This window comes from Myotis myotis, unplaced genomic scaffold, assembly GCF_014108235.1.
Source record: "Myotis myotis isolate mMyoMyo1 unplaced genomic scaffold, mMyoMyo1.p scaffold_m19_p_4, whole genome shotgun sequence".
Taxonomy (NCBI): domain Eukaryota; kingdom Metazoa; phylum Chordata; class Mammalia; order Chiroptera; family Vespertilionidae; genus Myotis; species Myotis myotis.
In genome coordinates, this window is record NW_023416346.1 from 1,483,908 (window position 1) to 1,511,754 (window position 27,847).

A 27,847-nucleotide genomic window follows, 5' to 3' on the forward strand; every position below is an offset into this window, starting at 1 on the left:
CCACTGCACTTGGAACAAAACCCAAACTCCTATCTGGCCAGTGTGGCTCACTGGTTGAGCGTCAACCTATGAACCAGGAGGTTGCTGGTTGGATTCCAAGTTGGGGCACATGCCTGGGTTGCAGGCTCGGTCCCTAATGTGGGGCCTGCAGGAGGCAGCTGATCCATGATTCTCTCTCATCATTGATGTTTCACTCTCTTTCCCTCTCCCTTCCTCTCTGAAGTCAATAAAGATAATATTTTAAAAAAATAGCTACTGTTTATTAAAGGCCTCTACTCTTTTTTTGTTTGTTTGTTTTTGCCTTTACTCTTTTCAGTAACCTTGTGAGATCCATTTCCAAGTTATCTCACATAAGCCCCCAAACCACCCTATGGGTGAGGTATTACAATTCACACTTGAGGTTTGAGGAAATTTAAGCTCTTACAACTGTCTTCCCAAAATACACATGGAACCTAGCCGAGTTCGGCTACCGAGATTCCGACTCCAGACCTGGGCTCTTTCCCGTCCAGTATATTGTTTGCTTCCCGCACACATGCACTGTTCCCCACAAACCTTAAAGTATCTCTGGAATCAGATCCTACAGAGATTCTCCAGTCTTGTCCCTCTGGGGTCGTCCTGGCAACTCACCAACTGCTGTAAATATTGCAAAAGGAGTTTGTTTCTTTCTGGGGTCAGCAGGACTCAGCTGATTTGCTGTGTTCGCCATGGGAACCTAGGAATTTATCATCTACATGAAGCGTTGCCTTCCTCCCAGGTAAGCTTGGAAAAAATGTGGGGCCACGTTCAAGGGAGGGACTTCCTCCCCAGAACAAGTAGACTCTACTTCTGCTGATGAAGTTCTGCACGCACGTCCACCAATGCTGAATGATGGCCCAGCCTCTGGCCAGATTATAAGCAGCTGTCCTTTCATTATTTCTGGACAACTTTTCTCCCCGCTTTAAGCTTTTATAATGCAGCCCGGCCGGTGTGGCTCAGGGGTTGAGCGTCCACCTATGAACCAGGAGGTCAGGGTTCGATGCCCGGTCAGGGCACAGGCCCGGGTTGTGGGCTCCATCCCCAGTGTGGGGCGTGCAGGAAGCAGCCCATCCATGGTTCTCTCTCATCATCAATGCTTCTCTCTCTCTCTCCCTCTCCCTTCCTCTCTGAAGTCAGTAAATATATAATATATATATAGGCAATTACGCTGCTCTTACCATGGAGAGAGCTACAGCAGGGAAAAGAGGACCCAGGAAGAGCCCCCGGCACAGGCCTCTGAAGCTGGACACCTTTGGGCTGTGGGGACAGAAGGATCATTGCTTTGCTCAGCTCTTAGAAGAGCAGCAGCTAGGACTCATAAGGGCTGATATCTGCCACGGACAGTCCTAAACACTATATGCATTACTCATTCCATACAGAAGGCGGCCCTCTAACAAAGGCATCTTATCCCCATTGCACAGATGAGGAAACTGAGGCTTGGGGGCTAATTAACTTGCCTTCCTGCCTGGACACTCCTCGCCCCATTCCTAGAGCCCAAACGTTTCTGCACACAGTCCTTCAGGCCTTCCAGACACCGTGGTCGGCTTTAGGCTCTGCCCACTCCACGGGCTCATCGCCATCGGGTACCTTACCCGGACCTGAGGGAAATGGCCTGGGCGCGGGCGATGTCGCTGGAGGACATGGCCACCGTGCTTCTGTCCCCATGCCCCTCTGAGATGCCTCTTCTGTTCAGTGGCTTCCAAAAACGTGGCCCGTGCAGGGCGTGCGGCAGCGGTGGTCTGGGCCCCACAGCAGAGGTGACACCCCTGCCCTGTGCCCTCTGGTCAGCGGGCGGACGCCCTGGCCCGTTCACTGCCACTGGCTGCGCCGGGACCTCGCTGACCTGCTCGCTGGCACAGGGAGTGCGGAGGAGGGGAGATCCATCTTCTAGATAATTCAGGTCTGTCTTTCCTCGAACCAGCCTCTGTCCTCTGTTCTGGGCCTGACGACGGTGATTAATGCGCAGCCGAGTATTTCCTCTCTCCGGCTTCTTCCTCGCTTGGGGGTTTATTTTACAGCCATTGCCAGAGTTTCAACCCAGAAGAGAGTAAATACTCAGGGACCGGAGCCCAGCCCTCGGTGCGCCTCCGAGAGCGTCCCAGGCGGCAGGTGGCACCGGGCCATTCTGCCAGAGGTGACGGGACTGTCTAGGGCTCCGTGCTCACCCACCTCCTCCAGCAATAAGAGCTTAATCTTTTAATTATTCTGAAAATACCAAAAATAAGGTTGGCAGGGAAGGCAATTAATAGGATCGCACGGTCCATTCCTTGTTTGCAATTATGTATTATTATTTCTCTCCCCATTGTGTTCCAGTAATGATTTGAGGCTGCTTCCGTGATACCCAAAACCCAGCACAGAGCAACAGAAGAAGTGGGACATGAATTATAATGTCACGCCTGCTCACATCTTTGCCCCCGTCCACATAATGGAACTGAATTCATAACGCCTTTCAGAAATGAGGTAATTCAGCTCTTCTGGTGGCAACACTGGGCTCTTTGTCGGGTGAGGGCGGGGGGGGGGGGTATGCGGTCATGGAAAGGGCCGTGGAGGGGCCCAGCAATCCCGTTGCTAATGCTGGCCTCTTCGGTGTGTGACCTTGGGCAAGTCACTCACCCTCTCTGGACTTTGGACTCTGAAATCCTTAAATGTCTTTAAGCTGCCCACCACCCCCCCTCCCGGCAGAAGCCAGCACTGCCCATCTGGCATCAAGCCCCCGAGGAATTACTGTTAGAGAAATGGGTCCCAGGAAGCACACGCTCCATCCTGCACCACCCCCTCCACCCCCTTCTCTCTCTCTAGAGAGAGAAATCTTCCCAGACACAGGGACAATGAAACCTGCGCTGCCTCCTCCCCCAAGGCAAGGACCCCCCATCTTCGCCCCTCAGACCTCCCCTCTCTCCCTCCTTCCGGTGGGAGCTTCTTTCTCTCCTCTTGCAGTTCAAGAGCCTCTTCTAACCTGGCCAACCCCAGTCTCACTTCCCCTTCTCCTCCCTGAGCCGCACCTGCTTCTTGTTTAGCCTCTGGCGCACCCGGCACAATGCTTAGCGAACACCCAGGCTGTCCTGCCCCACCCAATGGCTCCGCTGGCCCTGCACTGCCTTCTACCAGGGCTTCTGCCAGGGTTTCTCGAAGGATCCACCGGCCAGAGGGCCACCGCAGGCTCAGCCCTCATCACTTGTCTCGAGTGGGAGGCTGCCGGAAAGACAATTTTTATTTGATTTTTATTTGTATTGATTTCAGGGAGGAAGGGAGAAGGAGAGCGAGATAAAAACATCAATGATGAGAAAGAATCATGGATTGACTGCGCCCCACACTGGGGACGGAGCCCGCAACCCGGGCCTGTGCCCTGACCAGGAATCGAACCGTGACCTCCTGGTTCATAGGTCGACACTCAAACGCTGAGCCACGCCGGCCGGGCTAGAGAGCAGTTTTCAAATGCAAAAACATGCAGCAACATGGGCGCACCCCAGGAGTGAAATTACACAAAGGAAGGCCACCTCAAAACACAGGCCCCAAGCTTCCGGCTGGTGGCCACGCGCAGGTTTGGGGCCAGTGGCTGGCCTGGGTGGGCATGGAACTGTCCAAATCCTCTCCCCGGCCCTAAGCACCCTCCCATCTGGCTGTTCCCAAGTTACAGCTTTTATAGTAAACTGGTGACGTAGTGGGTGAAAAAACTGTACAAGATTCCATTTGCATTAAATTTTAAAGTGGGCAAAGCCAACGTGAGGTGTCGGAAGGGGGACAGGAGGCGAGCACCTCTGGGAGGGGGGCACCAGGGCCTTCTGGGGGGCGGGGGCACTGCATGTCGAGCCGGCTGCTGCCTGCACGGGCATGCTCAGCCGTAAACATTCATCAAGCTGTACATTGAGGATTTACACACTTCTGTCTGTTTGCTGCACTTCAATAAAATGTTAACAAAATAAAAAATACAATAAATAAAAAATACATAAACACACTGGGGAAGAATAAGGTTTATCGCTGCATGTGAGCTCTGGGCAGGAGACCGGGCTGCAAGCGAGCGAGCGAGCGGGGAGCTGGGGGTGGAGGGGCCGCGAGGGGGGCAGTGAGCACAGGTTAGAGTTACTGAACACATGTGGTTGGCAGTGCAGCCCCAGGCAGAGGTGCGGGCCGAGGCTTCTTGGGGCAGCTTCCCCGCAGCCCTGCCCGCAGCCCAGGCCTCGGAGTGAGTGGATGGGAGGCACCTTGGCAGCTGGCCAGACCCCCATCCTGTCAGTCCTGGCACCTTCTCCCTTGTACCTTCCACTCCAATGAAACTGGACTTTTCCCTCTCCCCGAAGCGGGCACAGCCTTGTCGCCCACACATGGCCCCCTGCAGCCACCCTGCTCCCTCCCTCCCCCTGACCTCGCTTCTTCCCCGGGTCCCCACCAACCACCTGGCTGGCCATCAGGGACCTCTCTGAGCGCCTCACCCCTCCAACCTGACCCTCCCCCACTTCTGTTTTCTTTCATTTTTAAAAAATATATATTTTTATTGATTTCTGAGAGGGAGGGGAAGGGAGGGAAGGAGAGAGAGAGAGAGAGAGAGAGAGAGACATCAGTGATGAGAGAAGATCATCGATCAGCTGCCTCCTGCATGCCTCACACTGTGACCTCCAGTTCATAGGTCGATGCTCAATCACTGAGCCATACAGGCTGGGCCCCAATTCTGTTTTTCCCCCCGCTGCACAGCTCTAAGAGTCATGCAGTCCTGTGCCTCCAGCGCTTGCCTAGCACAAGCTCTCGCCTAGCCTAGGCCATGGCCGTGACCTAACTGGTCTCCCCATGCGCTCCTGCCCCTCTGTAGTCCATTTCGGGCTGAGCAGCCACCAGCAGCCTCCACCCCTGCAAAGATGGACTGCCCCTGGGCGCCAGGTGCCCCCATCCCCACCCCCAGGGACAGATTGATGGCTGCCCCCAGAAGCTTGTGTTCCAGCAGGAGAGAGATGGATGGTAAACAATGACGGGCTCTGCGCTGCCGAAAGAGAAACAGAAGTAGGTAAGGGGTGTCGGGAAGGCAGGAGGTGGGGAGGAGGCTGCGGGATTAAAGGATAAGGAGGTGAGGGGGCGCCCCTAAGGAACAAGCAGGATTCCAGGTGGAAAGGAGGGGGAGGAATCCGAGGGCTCGCAGGGGCCCCTGCAGCCAGAACCACGGAGCCCCCACAGCTGTCACTACCCTCAGCCATGCCTCAGGCCCGCCCTCCTCACCTTGGCTCTTGGATTCTGTTTCCGCCCCTTCCCACATCTGGGCCTTGCCTGGACCTGGCGCCGCCCCATCCCCCCTCCTTTGGACTTCTCATTTGGGGCTCTACTCAAACCCCACTTCCCCCAACACACCTTTCCACGGAAGGTTAGTCCCCCCCACCCAGCTTCACCCCCTCAAAGCGCCCTGCCTCCCCCACACTCCAGGCCTCACCAGTCCGCAACGATCCGTCATGAAGTCTATAATTAGTGCACTGGGGCCATCGCATCTGTGACAGGTGTTTGCTCTGTGCCAAGCACTGTCCTGCGTGCCAGCACCGTGGAGAACAGGACCCACAAGGTCCCTGTCCTCTGGGAGACAGACGTAAACAGAAAGCAAATAGAGAAGACAACTCCAGAGGCTACAGAGAAGGTGAAACTGGGCAGCGGGGCTGCAAGCAGCCACAGGAGCGTCTGTAGGCAGCATGGCTGGGAGGTCTCATTCAGGGAAGGCCTTTTAAATATATATATTCACTGATTTCAGAGAGGAAGGGAGAGGGAGAGAGAGAGAAACATCAATGATGAGAGAGAAGCATGCAGCGGCTGCCTCCTGCACACCCCACACTGGGAATCCAGCCCGCAACCTGGGCCTGTGCCCTGACCGGGAACCGAACCACGACCTCCTGGTTCATAGGTCGACGCTCAACCATTGAGCCACGCCGGCTGGGCCAGGGAAGGACTTTTTTTCTTTTTTTCAATCCTCACTGAGGATATTTCTCCATTCTTTTTAGGGAGAGTGGAAGAGAGAGGGAGAGACAGAGAAACATTGATGTGAGAGAGAGACACACCGATTGGTTGCCTCCTGTATGTGCCCTGACCAGGGCCTGGGCTGGGGAGGACCTGCAACCTGGGCATGTGCCCTTGACCAGAATGGAACCTGGGACCCTTTGGTCCACAGGCCGATGCTCTATCCACTGAGCCACACCGGCTGGGGCCAGGGAAGGACTTCTGAGCTGAGAAGGCACCAGCTGTATGAACATGAAGAAAGAGCTCCAAGCAACCAAGGAGCAAGCACACAGGCCCGAGGTCGGACTGACCTTGAACTGAGGAAGGACGGCCTAGGTGGCTGGAGCCGACTGGGCTGTCTGTCTAGAGCAGCGGTTCTCAACCTGTGGGACGCGACCCCTTTGGCGGTCGAACGACCCTGTCACAGGGGTCGCCTGAGACCATCCTGCAGATCAGATATTTCCATGACGATGCATCACAGTAGCCACATGACAGTGATGAAGCAGCAACGAAAATAGTTTTATGGTTGGGGGTCACCACATGAGGAGCTGTATTTAAAGGGCCAGAAGGTTGAGAACCACTGGTCTAGAGGTAATGACAGTCCCCCAAGACACAAGACCCCGTGTTCTCTTTGCAGCTGCTCCCACCGCGCTGGCCCCCGCGGTGCTCATGCATCTGTGGGTGAAGGAGTTGCTGTTTCAGTTCTGCCCGTCCGTCAAGCCCACGTTCTCTGTGAGCTCTCCGCAACCCACTCCAGACCCCCCAGAACACTTCCTACCCAAACCCAACCTCAGAAGCTTCCCCTGGGAGCCTCCAAGGGTCTGCTGGGGGCCGGGCCACCCCTGGAAACCATATGAAAATGGCAGCCTTCATGCCTCTGCCCGCATCAGAATCGCAGAGGATCTGCGACGAACCATCATGAAACAGTGGTCCCAACCCTTCACTTTGCAGATGGAGACGCCAAGGTGTGGAGGAGGGACTGCCCACCAGGCTGCCCGCTGCTAGGACACACGATCCAACCAATCTGACTGGGAGAAGCCCGGTGGCTTCTGTCGTTGGCACTTGGTCTCACAGCCCTGTGTGAGGCAGCGTACCTCTGGCCCCCTCTCTATGGCTGCCCTTGCCTTTTTTTTAAAAGAAAATTTTTTTATTGATTTCAGAGAGGGAGGGAGGGAGAGGGAGAGAATCATGGGCCGGCTGCCTCCTGCACGCCCCACACTGGGGATCAGGCCCGCAACCTGAGCCTGTGCCCTGACCGGGAATCGAACCATGACCTCCTGGTTCCTGGGTTGACGCTCAACCACTGAGCCACACCCCACTGGGCTGTACTTGCCTTTTACAAAAGATTTTTTCCCAATGATTTTTTTTTTTAATAGAGAGAGTGGAAGGGGAGGAAGGAGGGGGAGAGAGAGGGAGAGAGACAGAAAAAGAAACATCGATGTGAGAGACACATTGATTGGTTGCCTCCCACATACACCCTGGCCCCGGATGCAACCTGCAACCCAGGCATATGCCCTTGACTAGGAATTGAACCACTGAGCCACACCGGCCAGGGCTGGCTATCCTTGCTTTTATCTGAAATGTACACTATCTCCCTCCTGGCAGGAATATCCTCTCTCCTCAGATCATATATTCCTTGAGAGCAGGCTGAGCACGTTGGCCTTTTAAAAATGTTACTTTACCTGATCTTGTACTTCCACGTCTACACAATTCCAGTTGAGGGACCCCAGGAGCACTGCGTGCCCACGGGCTCCCTCCTCCCACGCCCGAAGGACCAGGGAGGCCGCCACGTGGGCGTTCACTGGCTTGTGGTCAGGCCTGTGGCTGTATATTCTTAGCCGCCCTTGGCCGCCCGTCCTGAGCATTTCAACTCCCCTGTCACCAGGGCTTAGATGCCTCACCACCAGGGCAGAGCCGTCCTCTCTGTGCGGGCAGGCAGCTCCGCGTGCAGAGGGACGGGGACTGTGTTGTTTAAAGGCCCGCAGCCCGGTGTCGCACAGCCTGTTGCGGCCGCCGCCGCCAGAGCCTGCCTGGCCAGCCAGACTGTTTGGAAAACACGGTCTGGCTCAGCAGACCTGCCCGGCGCGGCGGGAGCTCCTGGCCACAGCATGGCACTTAGCATGTCTGACCTCTTTCCTCAGCCCGGGGGCAACTCCGAGGCCTGGAGTCTGGGACACTCGCTGACCTTCCTTTATGGAACGTTCCAGACAGCCACGACGGCCACTGTGGGTCAAACTGCAACTTTATTTATTTATTTTTTTTTTTAAAATATATTTTCTTGATTTTTTACAGAGAGGAAGGGAGAGAGATAGAGAGTTAGAAACATCGATGAGAGAGAAACATCGATGGCTGCCTCCTGCACATCTCCCACTGGGGATGTGCCCGCAACCCAGGTACATGCCCTTGACTGGAATCGAACCCGGGACCCTTCAGTCTGCAGGCCGATGCTCTATCCACCGAGCCAAACCGGTTTCGGCAAACTGCAACTTTATTTATTTTCAATATATTTGTACTGATGTCAGAGAGGAAGGGAGAGGGAGAGAGATAGAAACATCCATGATGAGAGAGAACCATGGATCGGCCGCCTCCTGCACGCCCTGCACTGGGCATGGAGCCTACAACCCGGGCCTGTGCCCTGACCGGGAATCGAACCCTGACCTCCTGGTTCGTAGGTCACCACTCAACCCCTGAGCCATGTCGGCCGGGCTCAAATAGCAACTTTAAAAAACAGGGCTGCGGGGATCAGAACGCCTCCGTCTGGTCCTTTCCTGCCACCAGTCCCTGGGGAAATCCTCCGTCTACATAAACCGGCCTCTCCCACCTCGAGGGCATGTCCTGTGCGGACTGGCAGCCAGCTGTGTGCAGGGGTGGGGGCACAGGCAGGGATGCTGCGGCCAGTTAGGCGGTTGTGGGGCAGGTTTCTGCATAGTCACCACCTCTTCACAATGCTGTTCAGAGACACACCTAGTCCGACGGCCCGGAGAGCGCGGCTCTGGCCTGAGTGTTGGCGTCAGCCTGCTGGGCGCCCCCTCCATGTCCCTGAGCTGCACCATGTGCCCATCAGAGCCATCAAGTATAGGGCGCTACATCTCTCCAAAGTCCACGCCATTTCTTCTTGTTTTCTCCCTCACGTTCTCATTTCTCCTGGGGTGGCTGAACCTGCAGCTATGTCTTCCTTTATTATTATTTTTTAAATAAATTGTTATTGATTTCAGAGAGAAGGGGAGAGGGAGAGAGAGAAACATCAATGATGAGAGACAATCATTGATGGGCTGCCTCCTGCACGCCCCGCCTCCCCCCCACTCCCCCACTGGGGATGGAGCCCGCAACCTGGGCATGTGCCCTGATGGGGAATTGAACTGTGACCTCTTGGTTCAGAGGTCGACGCTCAATCACTGAGCAACACCGGCCGGGCAGCTGTGTCTTTCTTTTCTTCACTTCTCTGGTTGGGGAAGTGCAGGGCCACAGCCTGGGAGGAAATGCGGGCTGGGGTGTGGGATAGCCTCCTGGGGGGTGTGTGTGTGTGTGAGAGAGAGAGAGAGAGAGAGAGAGAGAGAGAGAGAGAGAGAGAGACAGGGAGAGAGAGAGAGAGAAAGGGAGAGAGAGAGAGAGAGACAGAGAGAGAGAGAGAGAGTTAAGAGGGAGCAGAAATACTGCCTCTCTCCCATCACTATCCTTCCACCAATCTACAGCAGATAAAAGTCAGGTTCAATGTCAAAACTCTGAGTCTCTGAGGGCAGCATGCATAAGGAAAGGCCGCTGAGGGATGGACTGGGGGGTGATACGCACCGAGAAGCGGCGCTCGGGGAAACCTGCCCAATGCCCGCGGGGCTTTCTGTGACTTTGGGATTTGAGGCCTCGGGAGAATTGTTGAGCTGGGGCTTAAGGGGACCACGAGGCCTCTGAAATGGATGCAATTCTACACATGCTTATTGGAGAGCCCTTATGTATAAGGCAGGCGCTATGGGAACAAGCACGCATGCTCCCTCATCTCAGAGGCAGTGTCAGTCAGATGGAACATGAGGGGTTTGCGTGGGGGGAGGAGGGGGGGATAAAGCAGGGGAGGCTGGGAGGCTGGCCTCACAAGGAGCTGGTAATAAACTGGCAGAAATAGTAGTTCTAGAAGCTGACATAAGGCACTGTACAATCTTTTGTAGTAGCTTAAACTTGGCCACAACTTCCTTGCAGTTCCTCACACCAAGGGGGTGTGTTATGGGCTGAATGGTGTGTCCCCCAAATCCATATGTTGAAGTCTTTGAAGAGGGAATTAAGTTAAAGTGGGGTGATTAGAGTGGACCCTAATCCAATACGACTAGTGTCCTAATAACAGGAGGAAATACGGACACAGAGACACATACAGAGGGCAGACGTGTGGGGACACAGAGAGAAGGCGGCCGTCTACACTCCAAGCAGAGAGGCCTCAGGAGGAACCAACCCTACTGATACCTTGATCTTAGACTTGCCGCCTCCAGACCGTGAGGCAGTACATTTCTGGTTATTTTTTAAAAATATATATTTTATTGATTTTTTCAGTGAGGAAGGGAGAGGGATAGAGAGTTAGAAACATCGATGAGAGAGAAACATCCATCAGCTGCCTCCTGCACACCCCCCCACTGGGGATCAAGCCTGCAACCCAGGTACATGCCCTTGACCGGAATCGAACCCGGGACCCCTCAGTCCATAGGCCGATGCTCTAGCCACTGAGCCACACCGGTCAGGGCCATGTCTGTTGTTTGACCACCACCTGTGGTACTCTGTTCTGGCAGCCCAAGCAAACTAACACAGGGCGGAGTCTGCGTCCCCACCCCCGGAATCCGGGTTGCCCTGGTGACTCGCTCTGATCAACAGAATGTGGCCGAGGTGACACAGTGTAACTTCTGAAGCAGAGCCTGCAGCCTGCAGCTGCCTGCTTCGCCCTCTCAGTGCTGAGCAGCCAGGGAAGGAACCAGCCTCGTATACCAGGGAAGCAAGGCAACAGGGAAAAGAGCCGCAGCCAAGAGCTGCCACCAACTGCCACCTGCATGAGGCCAGTGCAGGGGTGAGCCTAGCCAACCGCCTAGGAGTGAGGAAGAAGAAGAAGCCATTGTTGCTCAAGCCAGTTTTGGGGTAGTTTGTTACACAGCAACAACAGACTGATACACCTCATTGCAACATCCTGTAGAAAGGTTTCCAGCCAAAAGTCTCACCTTATCTGCTACTATTTCTCCCCTCAGGGCTTCCTGGCTCCTGGAGTTGCCCCCCAGGGAGCCTGCTCTCTCCTATTCTGAGGCACAGCATGAGGGGCCTCTCAGGAGGGACGGGCAGGGAGCTCTCTCTCTGAATCATTAAGAAAGAGAACCCCATTTCTTTATTTGTCCTCTAAGGACAAGCAGCCACCTATACCAGTCAAATCCCCAGATGTTGCCCGGCTGGTGTGGCTCAGGGGTTGAGCATCGACCTATGAACCAGGAGGTCAGGGTTCGATTCCAGTCAGGGCACAGGCCCCGGTTTTAGGTTCCATCCCCAGTGTGGGGCGTGCAGAAGGCAGCCGGTCCATGATTCTCTCTCATCATTGATGTTTCTCTCTCCCTCTCCCTTCCTCTCTGACATCAATAAAAATATATATTTTTAAATCCCCAGATGTCGACAAATCAAACACCTTCTACCAGGGGTTGGCAAACTTTTTGACTCGAGGGCCACAATGGGTTCTTGAACTGGACTCAGAAGAAGGAGCTGCAGCCGTGTTTCCCGACGTTGCCATGTTAACACTGCTGCTAGTGAAGGAGCGGAGGGGAGAGCAAGAGAACCCTCTGCTCTTTCGGCTCCGCGGGCCGGATAGAACAGCCGGACGGGCCGGATCCGGCCCGCGGGCTGCAGTTTGCCCACAGCTGTTCTAGCTACACAGCATAGAAACACTATAGAAATAGCCGCCATTTAGAAAGCACCTCCTAAGCACAAGGCATATATTTAATCCCCGTGGAAGTATGGTCAGCACAGGCTGCTAGGCACCGTGACTACCCTCTTTCGTAGGTGAAGAAGCTGAGACGGAGAGGTTAAGTCGCTCTCCCGAGGCCACAAAGCTAGCGGGCAGGCCTGGCCTCCTAAACACGGGGTGTTCCCTCTCCCCCAGGGTTTGACAATTAAGGGGGTGGGGGGCGGTCACATAAGGAGAATGGAGATTTGGGCCCCAGCGAGGAGGAATGCGCAGAGCTGGTCACATGAAAGTGGTGGGCTGGGCCAGGCGGGTATGAGAAGGCAGAGCCCTGGGTGGAGAAGATGAAACCAGCCAGGAGGAAGGGGGAGGGGCTGGGAGGCTGGAGGAGGTTCCGGTGGGGGTGGGTGGGGGTGGAAGCTCTCTCTCTCTCTCTCTCTCCAGACCTGGGGGCAGAACCAGCCAGTCACATAGAACCCACCCCCTGGAGCAGGCTGTCCCCCCCGCCCCCCCCCCCCCCCCCGCACCTCCTCCTTCTGGTTCCTCCAGATCTCCGCCCTTCAGGCAACTCCGTGGGGGGGGGGGGGGGGGGGGCGGTGTGTGTGTGTCTGTGTGTGTCTCTCCCCCTCCTGGTTATGCGAATCCCTGACATGTGAGGACCAGCATGACTAGGGGCCCACAGTGCCAGAACCTTCATTTCATCCTCATGGAGACACTTTGAGGGGGCGCCTCATGACCCCCAATTTACAGACGGGAAACTGAGGCACGGAGCTGTGAGAGGACGGACAGCCTGCGGTATGGCCTTGCTTAGTCATTCCGAGCAGGAGTCCTCTCCTGGCCTCCACGGTCCTCCGGGACCTCCTGTGGTGAATTCCTAAGGTTTCATGCAGGTGTGTCATAGGCACGTGGTGTGGCTCCTCCACCCGCACCAGGGAGGCCCACGGGTCACATCTCACACCGGCACAGCGGCGGGCACAGAAGGAGCCTAAGAATGTGAACTCCGGCGACGAGGCTGGCGCATTGCGTGCAGCTCTGAGCACATCCCACCCCACTGGGCGGCTAGCAGTGGTGGCCATGGGGGACGTGAAAGCAGGACCAGAGAGAGCAGAATAAAAGTGAGCAAGCCCAGCCGGTGTGGCTCAGTGGTTGAGCATCAACCTATGAACCAGGTAGTCAGGGCACAGGCCCGGGTTGCAGGCTCGATCCCCAGTGTGGGGCGTGCCGGAGGCAGCTGATCCATGATTCTCTCTCATCATGGATGTTTCTATCTCTCTCTCTCCCTCTCCCTTCCGCTCTGAAATCAATAAAAAATAGATTTAAAAACAAACAAACCAGAATAAAAGTGAGCAAGAGGCATAAAGGGGCACATATGCCACCCTGGCAGCAACCGGAGCCCAGCCTCCTGCCAACGCAGCCTCATCCACAAGCCACCGCCCCTCCCCCTTCCTCTGGGAGCCTGGAACGTGGCCCGAACGGTCAGCTCCCCGAATCTCTTCAGACTGGGACTGAAAAAAACAGGGGGACCCACGCCTGAACATGAAGCGGACCACCATGCCCACAAAACCACTCTGACTGCCTTCTCTCCAGGGCGCGCATCTTGTGCTGATGGCACTGCTCTCGGCCGGGTGGCCCCGTGTGGAGCCCACGGCAGGGTTGACGGGAGGCAGGAGATCCTGGGGCACCTTGTGGACCCAGCCCCTCATGTACCCAACAGCCACCACACGGGCAAGAGAAGGTGCCCCCCGCTGCCCTGTACCAACTCTCCAAAGGACTAGAGACCAGCAAAGACTGTCCCTTCACCCCAGGGACACTCACGTTTGGCCAGCATTTCAGAGACCATCTCACTTAACCCTCAACAACCATGAGGAGCTGTGGTGGTTTGAAACATGTCTGCCGAGAGGTGGGGTCGATGCCCCCTCTCCTAGACACCTGGGTGGTGTTGTGACAGCTTTTTAAATATATTTGTATTGATCTCAGAGAGGAAGGGAGAGGGAGAGAGAAACATCCATGATGAGAGAGAACCATGGATCGGCTGCCTCCTGCACGCCCCCCACTGGGGATCGAGCCCGCAACCCGGGCCTGTGCCCTGACCGGGAATTGAACCCGGGACCCTTCAGTCTGCAGGCCGGCACTCTATCCACTGAGCCACACCGGCCAGAGCTTGTGGCAGCTTTGAACGCAGCAGAAGTGATCCTGTGAGCCGTCTGAGGCTGAGTCAGGAAGACACCATGCAGCTGCCCCCTGGGGGGTTCAGAAAGAAGTCCACAGTCAATCTGGGGAGACACAGAGCTGGGGACGCGCAAGGAAACGTCCCGGGTGGCAGCCCCACCACGCTCCCAGGCAGCGGCAGCAGAAACCGGGAGCCCTCCTCAGCAGTCCTCACACGCAGAACCGTGCACAAACCAGGCGGTTTCTGGAAGTGGTGAAGTCACTTGCTGGTAAATAACCAACAAAGCCGGGGTGATCTGAGGCGCGGAGGGGCTGTGTGCCTTGCCCACGATCCCTCACCTGGGAAGGGGAAGAGCTGGGACTCAGGCAACGTCGGGACATCGCCTGACAGCCCCTTCCCCTGGGGCCCCTGGTGTTTTCTCACTTCCTAGAAGAGAGCATTCTTTTCAGACTCAACTAGTTTCCAAACCTGGCTGTGCGTCAGAGGCAGCTGCGGTGCGTGTCAAAGACAGGCGGCCAGGCCTGCCCGGCTCCTGAGTCAGACTCAGGCGTGGGGCCAGGGCGTTCTACACCGACACCCCAAGTCGCAGCTAGTCCGTGACTGAGCCAGCCAGGGGACTCCGCTCTCAGCCAGGTTACTGTAGAGCAGTGATGGCGCACCTTTTGAGCTTGGTGTGTCAGCATTTTGAAAAACCCTAACTTAACTCTGGTGCCGTATCACATATAGAAATGTTTTGCTATTTGCAACCATAGTAAGACAAAGACTTATATTTTTGATATTTATTTTATATATTTAAATGCTATTCAACCCAGGAAAATCAACCAAAAAAATGAGTTCGCATGTCATAGGTTCGCCATCACTGCTGTAGACAATTAACTGGGACCAGCACGCCCTTCTTCAAAATACACCGGTGTTAGGAAGTCACTCCTGATCTGTGCTCACATGACTACATTCAGACTTGCTGGACCCTAATGTCCGAGAAGTCTCCTCCGGCCCCACACAGCTAAGAGACAGCCTAAGGGCGTGGACCAATCAGGAAGGGCACTGTGGGCAACACTGTGGGCAAGATGCGTTAACACCTTGGATCCTGCGGTCCCCGTCCTCGAAGAACTTAGATGTCACTCATTTCAGAGGAACCAAAGGTTTTGTGGCCGTGACAATAAGTACAAAGAAAACAAGTGCGCCTGCAGCTGGGTGTCAATAGTGAGCAAGGAGGTCAGTCCTGCGGGGAGCCTGGGAGCTGAGGCTGCCTGGAGGGCAGAGCCAGCAGGAGGGCGCAGGTGGGTAGTGGGGAAGCATCGGGTTGCCTGGAAACCAGAGTAGGACCAGGTGGGGGGAAAGGAAAGGGGGACCTTGAAGCTCGATCATCAAGCTGTTGTCATGAAGGCTCAAGGACCCAATTTCAGATTTTCTTGCAAATGAAAAGAAAACCATAGGCTTGCATTTCCCAGGACATCAGCCAGCATTTTCCCAGGATGATTTTGTAGGAGGCACTTGGAAGAATTTTCAAGGAAGGAAAAGACTATTTCTGCCCTTATAGAGCTTGCATTCTCACAGGGTCCACACAGTGCCTAAAAGTGAGAGAAGCAATTTCCAAGTGCTGACAAGGAGCGCTCTCATGCTCAGCGGCGGGAATACACACTGGCACGACCATTCGGGCACTATTATTCAAACTGAACACAGGCCCCACCTATGGCCCCAACAATTCAACTGGTGGGGATACACACACCCGGCAAGAATGTGTCCCTCCCTTCTCCACAAGTGTTCATAGCGGCGAGATTAGTAATCGCCCTGAAGCAAAACTGCCCAAATGCCCATCAACAGGACAACAGTAGAGAAATAAAATGTGTTGTAGTCACAACTGAACACCAGACAGCAGAGAAGGAATGTGCCACACAGCGCACAATACGGATGGATCTTAGAAGCACCATGTAGGGCAGTGGTTCTCAGCCTTCCTCATGCCGCGACCCTTTAATACAGATCCTCATGTTGTGGTGACCCCCAATTTCATTGTTACAAATTGAACATAATTAAAGCACAGTGATTCATCACAAAAACAATATGTAATGATAGATGTGTTTTCCGATGGTCTTAGGCGACCCCTGAGAAAGGGTCGTTCGACCCCCAAAGGGGTCGCGACCCACAGGTTGAGAACCACTGATGTAGAGCAACAGAAGCCAGACACAGAAATAGTTCATACTGCAGATTCCATTTCTATAAAGTGCGAAATCAGGCAATGCTAATCAACGCTGTTAGAAGTTAGGACAGCAGTTATCTTTGGGGCCACAGTACCAGGAAGGGAGGGTGAGTTGATTTCCGGGGTGCTGGTGATGTTTGTTTCCTGATCTCAATACCAGCCATATGGGTGGGCTCACCAAGCCCTACACTTATGACATGCGCACTGTTCTGTACAGCTATTTTGACTCAATAAAAAGTAAATCATCATCATTGTCATTATCATCTAATGGGGAATGAAAGCCGAAAGCGCAGAAGGTCCTCCAGGGGACAGTCGTGAAGAGATTTACATGGGGAGTGGCAAAGAGGGAGGGCCAGGCATGGACAAGTTCAAGATGGACCCGTGAAATCAGAGACCAAACTGCGGTGTCAGGCATGCCCGACGCACTCCATAATGGCAGCTGGTCCAGGAGGCGATTGCATGCAGGTCTAGGCTAGGATCAGGTCCAGAAGATGGATCACCTCGAACACGTTTGGAGCCAGGAGCCAGAATCCCCCCAAATGAGAGAAGGTCTGAATCTCCATGAGGCCCCACCATTAGACGTTTGCCCCCACACCTCGCTCTCTGCTTCCAAGACGTAACGCTCCACGCTGCCACCTGGAATTTTCAGACCATGGATTCCTCCGATTGGAATCGTTCCGGGCAAAGGCGATTAGGTTCCATTAGCCATTGGAACCAACTGAACAGCTTTCCTTCCTGCAGGGAAGGGCCAGGTTCCAGGACTTGGCCGACTGCACAGCCCTGGAGGAATTCATGGAAGGGAGGCCTGATTTTCAACATCATCACTTTCTGAAGAGACACTTACGGATCCCGCCCACATTGCTCAAGGATGGCAGGCGAAAGGCAGGGCAGGACTAGAGGACAAGGAGCTGCAAGGAAGGGCTGGGATCTTCCATCGCTGCCCTCATATAGCACAAGAAGGCACGACCTAGATGGCCGGTGGACCAGCTATAGGTCTGGTTGGTAGTAGAATGGCACCTCCTGGGTCCTGCCTCCAGTGGTCTTTCCCACGCGCACCATCCCCGCACCGGAAGTGCAGGCAGGAGGAAAGGCACCCATCATGGTGTCGCTCAGCACTGGGATGGCCTGTGGTCCATCTTCCCAGGTTTTCTGAGGTTGGTAGCCATGACCCAGAAGCCTCTGGCCCCATCATAAACCACTCCAGGGCCGCTAATGTGTAATTATTGCCTGGATTTATTTCAATTTAATTTTAAACAGGAGATTCCAGCCAAGGCAGTTCTCGCATTTGATCTATGTATTTGTGTATCTAAATGTCTTAGCTAGAGATACATAGTTTGGGTTTGAACCATCTGTTTCCGATTGCATTGCTGCTCTCAAACCTTCACCTTGCCCCGTATCTACTCCCTTTACCATAGGACTCCACAAGGCATCCCGCTAGAGGTGGAGCACACCTCCCCATGCCCTTGACCTCAGGCCACAGGCTGTCTCTTGGCCAATGGCATGTAAGCAGAAGTCACCGTGTGAGCATTCTGAGTCTAGGACTTAAGAGTTATGTTGTTTCCCCTCTGCCCATGAAAAGAACATGTCCCAGGTAGCCCACTCATCCATGGAGGACGAGGGATGCATGGAGCAGACTAGATCCACCCACACTTAGAGTCAAGCCCAGTTGAACACAGATGAGAGCACAGGTGACCCACAGACACATATGTGAGAAGTAAATGCTATTGATAGAAAAAAATGTGTATTGATGTAAGCTACCCAGTTTTGGAGTGGTTTGTTACACAGCATTATTGTGGCAAAGTACTGACTAATACATCCCCCCTAAGTACTTTAGTCCATCAACCCAAGATTTATAACGTACAATCTACCATCTAAAACAGTGGTTATCAACCTTCTGGCCCTTTAAATACAGTTCCTCATGTTGTGGTGACCCCCAACCATAACATTATTTTCGTTGCTACTTCATAACTGTAACATTGCTACTGTGATGAATCATCATGTAAATATCTGATATGCAGGATGGTCTTAGGCGACCCTGTGAAAGGGTTGTTCGACCGCCAAAGGGGTCGCGACCCACAGATTGAGAACCGCTGATCTAAAAGAATATTCCATCTCTAGCCCCTCACCCAAGGATATTTTTCCATTCATTTTTAGAGAGAGTGGAAGGGAGGGGGACAGAGAGAAAGAAACATTGATGAAATACATCGATTGGTCGCCTCCCACATGAGCCCCAACCAGGCTGGGGATTGAACCTAGGAACTGAACCCGAGACCCTTCAGTCCACAGGCCAACACTCTATTCACTGAACCAAGCCGGCTAGGGCTTCCCTTATCCTTCGTAATTCTTTCTTTCTTTCTTTCTTTTTTTTTTTTTTTAAAAAAAAAATTGATTTCAGACAGAAAAGGGAGAGGTAAAGTGATGGAAACATCAATGACGAGAAAGAATCATGGATCGGCTGCCTCCTGCACGCCCCTCACTGGGGATCAAGCCCGCAACTTGGGCATGTGTCCTTGACCGGAATCAAACCTGGGACCTTTCAGTCCACAGGCTAACACTCTATCCACTCAGCCAAGCCAGCTAGGTCATCCTTCATAATTCTTTACAGCATTTATTACAACCTGAAATAATATATATATATATTTTTCACTCATATATTTATTCTCTTTCTCTCTCCAGAAAAATGCAGTTTTATGATGGCCAACACACTGTTTGTTCCTAGCCATAAATGAATGTCCCAAGCCACGGTAGGGGTGCCTAGTGGGTGCTAAATGCCGCTGTGTGGAATGGATGGATATGGTCCTTTTGGTCTGAAGTTAAAATGCTTCTCTAATTTACACTCTGTGTCAGCTCCACGCCATGGCGCGCAGCAAAGCCGGGGAAGAAGCAAGCATTTGCTGGAGAGAAGTCGCAAACAGGAGACCTCCATGTGTCGCCCCCAAGGAGGATGAGGTATTCTTCCTCCAGGAGCCATTCCCAGAGGTAGGGGCCTCAGAAACCGCAGCTGGCGTCCAGCACTGCGACAAGGCGGCAGGTGGCTGGGCCAGTGCTGTCCCTGTGACCACAGCGCAGCTCCATCTCTGTGTCCGATCGGGGCTGTCCGCAACCCTAGGCGGTCCCTCCGTGTGTCAGCTCACTGAGGGGAACTTCAAAGGGACTTAGGTGGCTCCCAAGAGCTGTCAGGAAGGTTGACTTTCTGGCATCGGGCCAGCATCACACGTTAATTAAATTACGTGGCAGAAACACCACAATGTCAAGGTCAGATACTCCAGCCGTCAAAGCTCTGGCTCTTAAAACATTCACCATCCGACCATTCCTATGTGAGGAACATCCCAGTCAGCTTTGTCTGGAGGGTCCACAGACCCTCTCCGGCTTGTCACACAGGGGAGACTCCTGGGAGTGCACCCACTTGCCCGTGTGACCCTCGACTCGGGCCTGAGCCTGGCTTCTGTGAGCCCGGCTCTGTCTTTGAAGTAAATACAGCCCGGCCGGCGTGGCTCAGGGGTGGAGCGTCGACCTATGAACCAGGTCAGGGTTCGATTCCCGGTCAAGGGCACATGCCCGGGTTGCAGGCTCCATCCCCAGTGCAGGCTCGATCGGGCAGGAAGCAGCCGGTCCATGGTTCTCTCTCATCATTGATGTTTCTATCTCTCTCTCCTTCTCCCTTCCTCTCTGAAATCAATAAAAATATATTTTAAAAAATAAAGTAGCCCTAGCCGGTTTGGCTCAGTGGATAGAGCGTCAGCCTGTGGAACAAAGAGTCCCGGGCTCGATTCCGGTCAAGGGCAGGTTACCTTGGTTGCAGGATCCTCCCCGGCCCGGGGCCCTGGTCGGGGCTCATACAGGAGGCAACCCATCGATATGTTTCTCTCACATCGATATTTCTGTCTTTCCTCTCTCTTCCACTCTCCCTAAAAATCAATGGGAGAAATATCCTCAGGCGAGGAGTAACAAAAAAATAAAAATAAAGTAAATGCTAGTTCTTTTTTCCAACATGGTTCTATCAGCAGGGCAGCAACTGGCCAGGCTGCAAATGGGAGGAAAAAACCCACTTTCTCTCCAAATGTCTTTTTAATAAGCATGGCTGGAGACTCTGTGAGCGTGGAAACTGTCCCTGGGATGTCCCCATCACTTAGATGCCACTGGGCCTCGGCGCAGAGCTGAGCTGGGCGCGGGGGGAGGGGTTAGGAAGCCCATTCCTGGTTTCCTTGGGCCTCTCTCAGGGGGAAGCCGTGAGCTCAGGGCCAAATGAGTCACTTGCAGTCACGTAAGCAAAGGTGATACGAAACATGTTTAAGTCTACCCGGTACCTATCAGGCACCTTCCATATGCCAGGCGTGACTTTAAGTGCTTTATGTCCATCAACTAATTTAACTGTGGCAACCCCCATTTTCTAGACGGGCAAGGTGAGGCTGCTGGAGTCACTGCCCCAGGCCACACAGGTGGTCCAGTGGCAGACAGGTTTCTGCCCAGGCAGGCCGGCTCCACCAGCAGCCACAGCGCAGTCTCTGCTGTTGACCCCACAGCTTCGTCAAATGCCCACGGTGAGCAGGGCACACCGGGAAGTGCTGGGGCTGGGTGGCGGGAGGGTGAACATCCAACATAACTACAAGGGCAAAGTATTCCTAAGTAACGTTTTAAGATAAAGGTAAATTAATTTCGATCTCTGACGGGCTTTTGAATTCTTGCCAAGGGGAGGTGTGCTGAATAAATAGAGCACTTTTGAAAGTCGGCCTTCGTATATGGGTGCTCACTGTACCAGTCTTTCGATTTTTCTGTGAGTTTGGGATTTTTTAAAATAAAATAAAAATCTTGTTTTTTAAAAATCCTCACCCTAGGATATGTTTATTGATTTTAGAGAGGAAGGGGAGAGGGGGGGAGGGAGGGAGAAACATTGATTGGTTGCCTCCATAGGCACCCTGACAGGAGATCAAATCTGCAACCTTTTTGGTGCACGGGACGACGCTCCAACCATTGAGCAACCCAGCCAGGGCTGAAATAGAAGTCTTCTGAAGAGTTAGCCCTCATAGACTACCTTGGGTGACCGAGGGAGGGAAGAAGCTTACTGCTTCTGGGCACACCCCAGAACCTGAGAGCTGTGTGGGTGTGCAGGGGTGACCCCTAACGCCTGCCGCTAACGTGCTGCCGTGTGGGTGCTGGAGTCTGCGGGAGTCTGGTTACCCAGCTGTGAGTGGACGTGGGCAGAGACACCGTCTGCCCTTTGGTTTGCAAACACGTGCCTGAGGGGGAATAGCAAGGGCACTGTCTCTCCCGGCTACGGCCACATGGGGCTTCTCTATTTCCATGAGGACTCAATTCTCTAAGGAGGCCCCCCCCCCCCCAACAGTCGCAAGCACAGTGCCCAACAGACAAGGCGGCTGGATGGGATGTCTGTTCAATGATTGAGCCAGAAAGGGCCACGTGGCCTGGTGGTCTCCCCCTTGTATGTGTGGGTACCTCTGGGGCCCTGGATGTTGCACTTCCCACGAGTCGGCAATGCTTCCAAGCCCTGGCACGCGCACAGGTGATAGCATCTTTATGGCACACCATGGCAAACAGCGACCCAGTGCTCAGACTGCCCAGCACGGTCGCTCAAGGCCTGAAGCTATCAGCCAGGGGGCTCGGGCCACCCCCAGACCCACCAGGCCACCCTGAGGAGCTGGCCAACTGGCCAGCCGCTCACTCCTTTTTTATTTTTTAATATATTCTTATTGATGTCAGAGAGGAAGAGAGAGGGAGAGAGAGAAACATCCATGATGAGAGAGAATCATGGATCGGCTGCCTCCTGCACGCCCCGCAACCTGGGCCTGTGCCCTTGATCGAAACAGAAACCGGGACCCTTCAGTCCACAGGCCAACGCTCTTTCCACTGGGCCACACCGGCCAGGGCCAGCCACTCTGAGGAAGTGTTGGGTTAAGGCAAGGCAGAGGCCAATCTGGCTCTGGAACTAGCAACTGCAAGGGAGAGAGGACGGGCTAAGGGGCAGCTGGGCTCCCTGGGGCCCGGCTGGGTGCGAGGGTGTGCCCAGGGCCGGGGGGCCACTCGGCCTGAGTGGTGGGCCGGCTCGGGCGCCCTGCCAGCTCGGGCTGGCCCTGGGCCAGGAAGTCTGACTGAACGCGGGCCAGCCCTGTTGGCCCACAGACTCTGTAAGCTGAACTGCTCGGCACTCCTTGGCCTCTTTGTTTTCACTTCCCCACAGCTCTCCCTTAGCTGAGGAATGTGCTTTGAAGGTTCCAAGAGCAGAGGCTGGGCCCGGGCCAGATGGCTGCGGGGAGGGCACCTGTGATCACACCGCGAGCTCCCCAAGGGGCAGGTGGAATCCGGGGGGCACAGAGCGGGGAGCACCAGGCCAAGCGCTCTGCGCTGCAGGGAGACTTCGTCTCCAGGCTCGTCTCCAGGCTCCAGCGCTGAGCCGGGGAGGATGGGTTTGTTTTGCCGAGGGAGGGAGGGAGGGAGGGAGGGAGGGCGGCAGTGTTCCCTCGCCAGCTCCCCCGGGGGAGCCTGTATTTGTCGGGGAGCTCCGGGGACAAGCTCCACTCTGCTATTTGTCCAGGCAACAGAGGGACTGCGGGGAGCGCCCAGCCAGACAAGCTGCCTCCTCCATTGGCATTACACTCGTTTCCCTGGCGGCCTTGGGAGCACTCAAGCCTCCACGGAGGCGGCAGGAAGGGCCCGGGCCCACATGGCCTCGTGCACCTCCACCCCTGTGAGAACAGGCTGCCGTCCAGGCCGCCCTCCTGCACGCCGGCCAGGTGTGACTCAGTGGTTGAGCGTCAACCTATGAACCAGGGAGTCAGGGCACAGGCCGGGGTTGTGGGCTCGATCCCCAGTGTGGGATGTGCAGGAGGCAGCCACTCCATGATTCTCTCATCATCGATGCTTCTCTCTCCCTTCTTCCTTGAAATCAATGAAAAAAGAAATTTTTTTTAAAATGCAAAATCCTCCCCCCTCCCCCACAAGTGCTGGGCATCCTTCCCTTCTCCAGCCCCGTGCCCACATCCTCATGGCCTTCGCTATCAGGCACAGAAAAGTCTCCCCTACTCAGTCCTCGGGGGCACACAGCACTGTGGCCTCGTAGGCCCAGCACACGTGCTTAATAACTGACTACACACCAGGCCTCTTCAGTGACCAAGAGCAGCCTGGATCTTTCTCTAACCAAACTTGCTTGCCTCCTCTGATCCATTACCCAAAGCAGGGAGCTCTGGGTTCTGGTCTCACCTTTGCCACCACGTGTCACTCTGTGTAAGTGTTCTCACCCTCTGCACCCATTTCCTTAGCTGCGCTAAGTGGGGGCTCAGTGAGAGCCCCGACAGCCAGCCGACCAGACCTCCGCCCCCTCCTGTTCGCCGCCGGCTGTCGCCTTATCCTCAGGGCAGACCAGGCCCAGGTCTTGTGGGGTCCCTGACCTTCAGTGGCGTCAAGTCCCCCTGCTTCTCCACGCTGTTTAGCTTCACAACACATACCTGGGCCTTGGGCGCCTGCCGCATCTGCTCCTTCCTGTCCTCACAGCCATTTGTACAGCTGCAGCCCCGCACTGTCTGCTCGGAGCTCGCGGGGCCTCCCTCCTGCCTGGTGGTGGCACAGGCCCTGCTTGGTTAAGCGTGGGCCATGGATTTTCCTCTAATTTCCATCTCTCCCTGATTTCAGCCCAGGAGCTAACCACACTCCCGGCTCTGCTGAGGGGAAGCGGAAAGTGCCGTCAGAGGCCCTTCCTCTCCCTCAGAAGAGTCACTTTCTCTGCGCAGGTAATGACCGTTTCCTCCCAGCTGCCTCTCAGCCTCCGTATATTTAGTGCACGTCGCCCTGGATAGAGTTTAATTAGGCACCAACTCAGCACCCAGGGGCAAGAAGCGAGGACCCCTCTCGGCTGAGCCAATGGGCCCAGCCCCAGTGCAGGAGGCCGCAGCCAGCCTCCCCGGGCTGGTAAGTGATGGGCTGCCAGCAGGTAGGGGAGGTTGTCCATTCTCAGCTAATGATCGCCTTAGGCGCCAAGTGATGGGAAATCCAGGCGGGCTGGCGAGCTACAGGGCGCAGCCAGGGACAATTGTATGGACCAGTTTAACCCGGCTGGGGGAGGGCTGGCAGCAGGAATGCCGCCTGTGTGTGTGTGTGTGTGTGTGTGTGTACATGTGTATACTTCCTGGTCTCTTTGCTCTCCCCTCCCTGCTGCCTTTCCCTCATTCTTGTTCTCGCTTTCAGGTTTCTCTTCTGTTTCTAGCCCACGCAAGTTGAAATTAGAAAGGTCTTTGCATTCATTTATTTGTTTTTAATAAAGACAGTATTTTTAAGCGGCATATTTGCAGCAATTGAGTGTTCAACTAAACACCAAGCCAACTCAATGTGTTCGGGGGAAATGAAAAGTCAGTTTACAAGAAACATATAATTAACACGTTCTTTGACTTTCCCTAAGCCTTTGTCTGGCTGGGGACAAGACAGAGAAACCATAATCAACTTTAATAAAATGAAAGACGGTATGGGGGCAAAAGGGAGACGGAAAAGTTTGGAGTGGGAAACGACCCTCAAGAGGGCATTCTGAAGTTCCAATAAATACGTGAGAAAAGGAATCTTTTGTTGCCTTATTTTTCGTCAACAGCCATTTTCTCCCTCAACTACAAAGGCTCGGGTTTGTCCTGTACCTGTTAACAAGGCCTAAAGCTCGGCGGGCGGGGGAGGGGCGGGGGAGGGTGGGAGTTTCCGGAGGCCGCTTTCCCCAGGCTAATGGAAATTACTATTGCACAGCACCGGAGCCTTCACGTGGCCTGACTTCCAATCAACTGTTCCCCCTCCTCACCCCTCGGAGAAAGTGAAATAAGACATTAGACTTTCAATAATCTCATACGGTGATGATCAATCAAAACCCAGAGGAGAAGGCCAATTTATAGAAATTGTATCTGCTTCACTGGGCGGCTGGAACCAGAGAGCTGAAAAGAACACGGTGCTCACCTTTGATGTGTGAAGTTGCCTAAAAAACACCCAACAAATGCCCCCCAAATATTGCCTATCCACACCGGGCTTTTCCGGGGGAGGGGTGCTCCCCAGAGGCCTGTGTCCGGCAGGGCACTGTAGGGACCCGCCTGGCCCAAAGGCGCACACACATATGTTTAGGCCACATCAAAACTATTTATTTTTATTATCCTTCGGCTATTTTAAGTTGGCCTTTCCATCTTTCTTGTTTGTTTTATCACCAATTAAGTTTATTTACTGAATTAACTTTTAATGGATCCTCTACTTTGTTCTTCAGAGTTGGCTTCTAGGACTTGGGCCTTTGTGAGCAGCTCTCTCACACACACACACACACACACACACACACACACACCCATCCCACTCCCGGAGGTGGTGGCCTCAGCCTCTCTGTTAACTCCTTGCCTGCTGGTGTCTTTTCTCTGTAGCTACTAATCACCTCCTTTTGATCATTGCCAAGTTCTCAGGTTGAAGGAAGGAGAAAGGACCTCTTGACCATTCTGGCTGGCTTTCCACATGAGCTTGAAAATGTCGACAAATTTGAAACATCTGCCGGGTTGCTTTGGTCTGATTGCTAAAATATGCCGACCTCCAGCCCCTCCCCCCGCCCCTTTTAATCTGTTTCATATTCACAAATTAAGCATTTAGTCTGGGTAATAAATCAGAGCGGTTTACGAGACTCACACGAGACAAACAAGCCTCTGGAAGCGGAGTGCGCGGAGCTGCCAGGAGTCTGAAGCTCCACGCGCTCCGTCGCGGCCGCCCCGGCGCGCCCCGACAAGCCGCCGGCACCCTCTCTTTGGCCGGTCCCCGAGCGGACGGAGCGGAGGGGTACAGGGGAGCAGCCCTGGCCCGGACAACCCCCCCCCCTCACCTCCAACCTTCTGCGCGAACCCGCCTCGGCGCCCGCCCGCCCCAGCTCTAGGCAACTCGGCGCCCCCGCCCCGCCAGGGAGGGGCTGCTGGCAAAGGAGACAGCCTCACCCGGCACACACCCAGTGATGGGCCCATTAAGCCTCTCCCAGCCGAGAAGGCTGGGTCCCCTCCCCCACCGCTGCCATCCGGCTGGGCTCGGCCTTAAAGATCTCAGGCCCGCACCGGCCAGAGAAGCAACGATTCCCCTCCACATCCACGTGTGACCTCCGCTAAGCCTAGGCACCAGCAACCCCCGCGCCCCCATCTCTCCGCGCCGCCTCCTCCCAGGTTTCGGTTCAGGCAGCCACAAAGCTACTTTCAGATTCAAAAAGGAGCGGGGGAGGGCTCTCCTTCGGAGTGGATCGAAGCTTAAGAGAGGCATGGGAAGGCGAGTAAAGGCACAAACAGGGCCGAGCCCCCCCCCCCCCCCCCCGCCGCCGCAACCCACCCAGGCGTCAGCGACCACCCAACTCAGGGGCTTCAGCCGGTGCGCCTCCCGCCCTCCCCCGAGAAGCGGACCTGGACCAGGGGTCCTGGCCAGTCCCAGCCTAGGACTTGGGAGACCCGAGGGGGAGAGCGGCTCCAGGTCGCCTGGCCTGGGTCTCCGTCGCCCTGCCAGGCTCAAGTTCCCTACCGACTGGCATTCCCGATGCCATGGCGGGACTCGGTGGCAGAGGCGGAGGGCGGGAAATCGGGGAGACAGAACGTGCAGCCCACCCGGGACGGCGGGAGGGGGGAGGCACCGGAGCAATCCCCCCATCTCGCAACACAGAGCATATATCGCCCTTCCTCTCCTCCTAGCACACATTCCGACTGCGAAAGCCATTACCGCCGGCGCGCGAGAGACTTTTTAAATATTTACAGCCCGCTCTCCGCACGGTAGCCTGATCCATCTTGTGGGCGCGGAGGCGGGGCGCGGGGCTCCGCTCCCGGGGAGGTGAGGAACCGGGGAGGGGGGCGCCAGCGGCCTCCCCCCGCCGCCCAGGGTCCTCCGGGAGCTCCCCACCTCGTCCCCTCCCGGTGGGGCGAGGGGGGAGACTGCGCGCAGTTCGCCCGGGCCCTACCCGGGCCTGAGCATTGGGGGCGGGGGGGGGGGAGCGTCCGGGAGGAGGGAGGGCTGATTTAGAGGTTCTCACCGGGAAGCGAGCGAGGCACAGACCTGAGAGCCGCCGCGCGGTGAAATCCGAGGAGCTCTCTGGGCGAGGAGGGGCTGTCAGGGGCCATTTATCTCTCGCCAGAGTGGAGGCTCGGCTCCCACACCGCCCGCGAGTAACAATGGCAGCGATCAGCAGCTCTGCACGCGCTCCAGTGCATGAATGGATTGCGGAAGATGCCTGCGCTCCTCCGCTCCGCCGGCTCCCGGAGCGCCCCCTCCCCGCCGCCGCCCCCGCCCCCGCCCCCGCCCGCCGCCCCCGCCCCCGCCCGCCGCCCCCTCCCCGCCGCCGCCGCCGCCGCCCGAGCGCGCGCCTGGAGCCTTGGCGTTCGCGAGTCCGGTCCCACCGCGGCGGCCACTCGCGCCCGAACCCCGCTGCTGTTACCGGGCCTTGGCGCCTGGCCACCGGGGGTGATTAGGGACTAAAAGTTGACACAAGCCTCCGCGACGAAGACACCCCCGCCGGCCCCCTCCCTCCTTTGCTTCCCTCGTGGCAAGTTTCCTCTCCAGGAGTTGGACGGGTTTTCGCCTCCAAGGCTGGCCTCGTGCAGGCCCGGAGCGAGGG

General features: G+C 55.4%; 1 protein-coding gene across 2 annotated transcripts in view; it reads right to left on the bottom strand.

Moving 5' to 3' along the window:
- Positions 1–27,435, bottom strand: part of BCOR (BCL6 corepressor) — an 81,629-nt gene extending 54,194 nt beyond the window's left edge. The window contains exon 1 of one of the 2 annotated variants that reach the window (XM_036304482.1): positions 27,289–27,435. The gene's annotated coding sequence lies outside the window, so the exon portion shown is untranslated. Of the gene's footprint in view, positions 1–27,265 lie in introns of both variants that reach the window. The other variant, XM_036304481.1, reaches the window with a different exon arrangement.
- Positions 27,436–27,847: the final 412 nt, after the last annotated feature.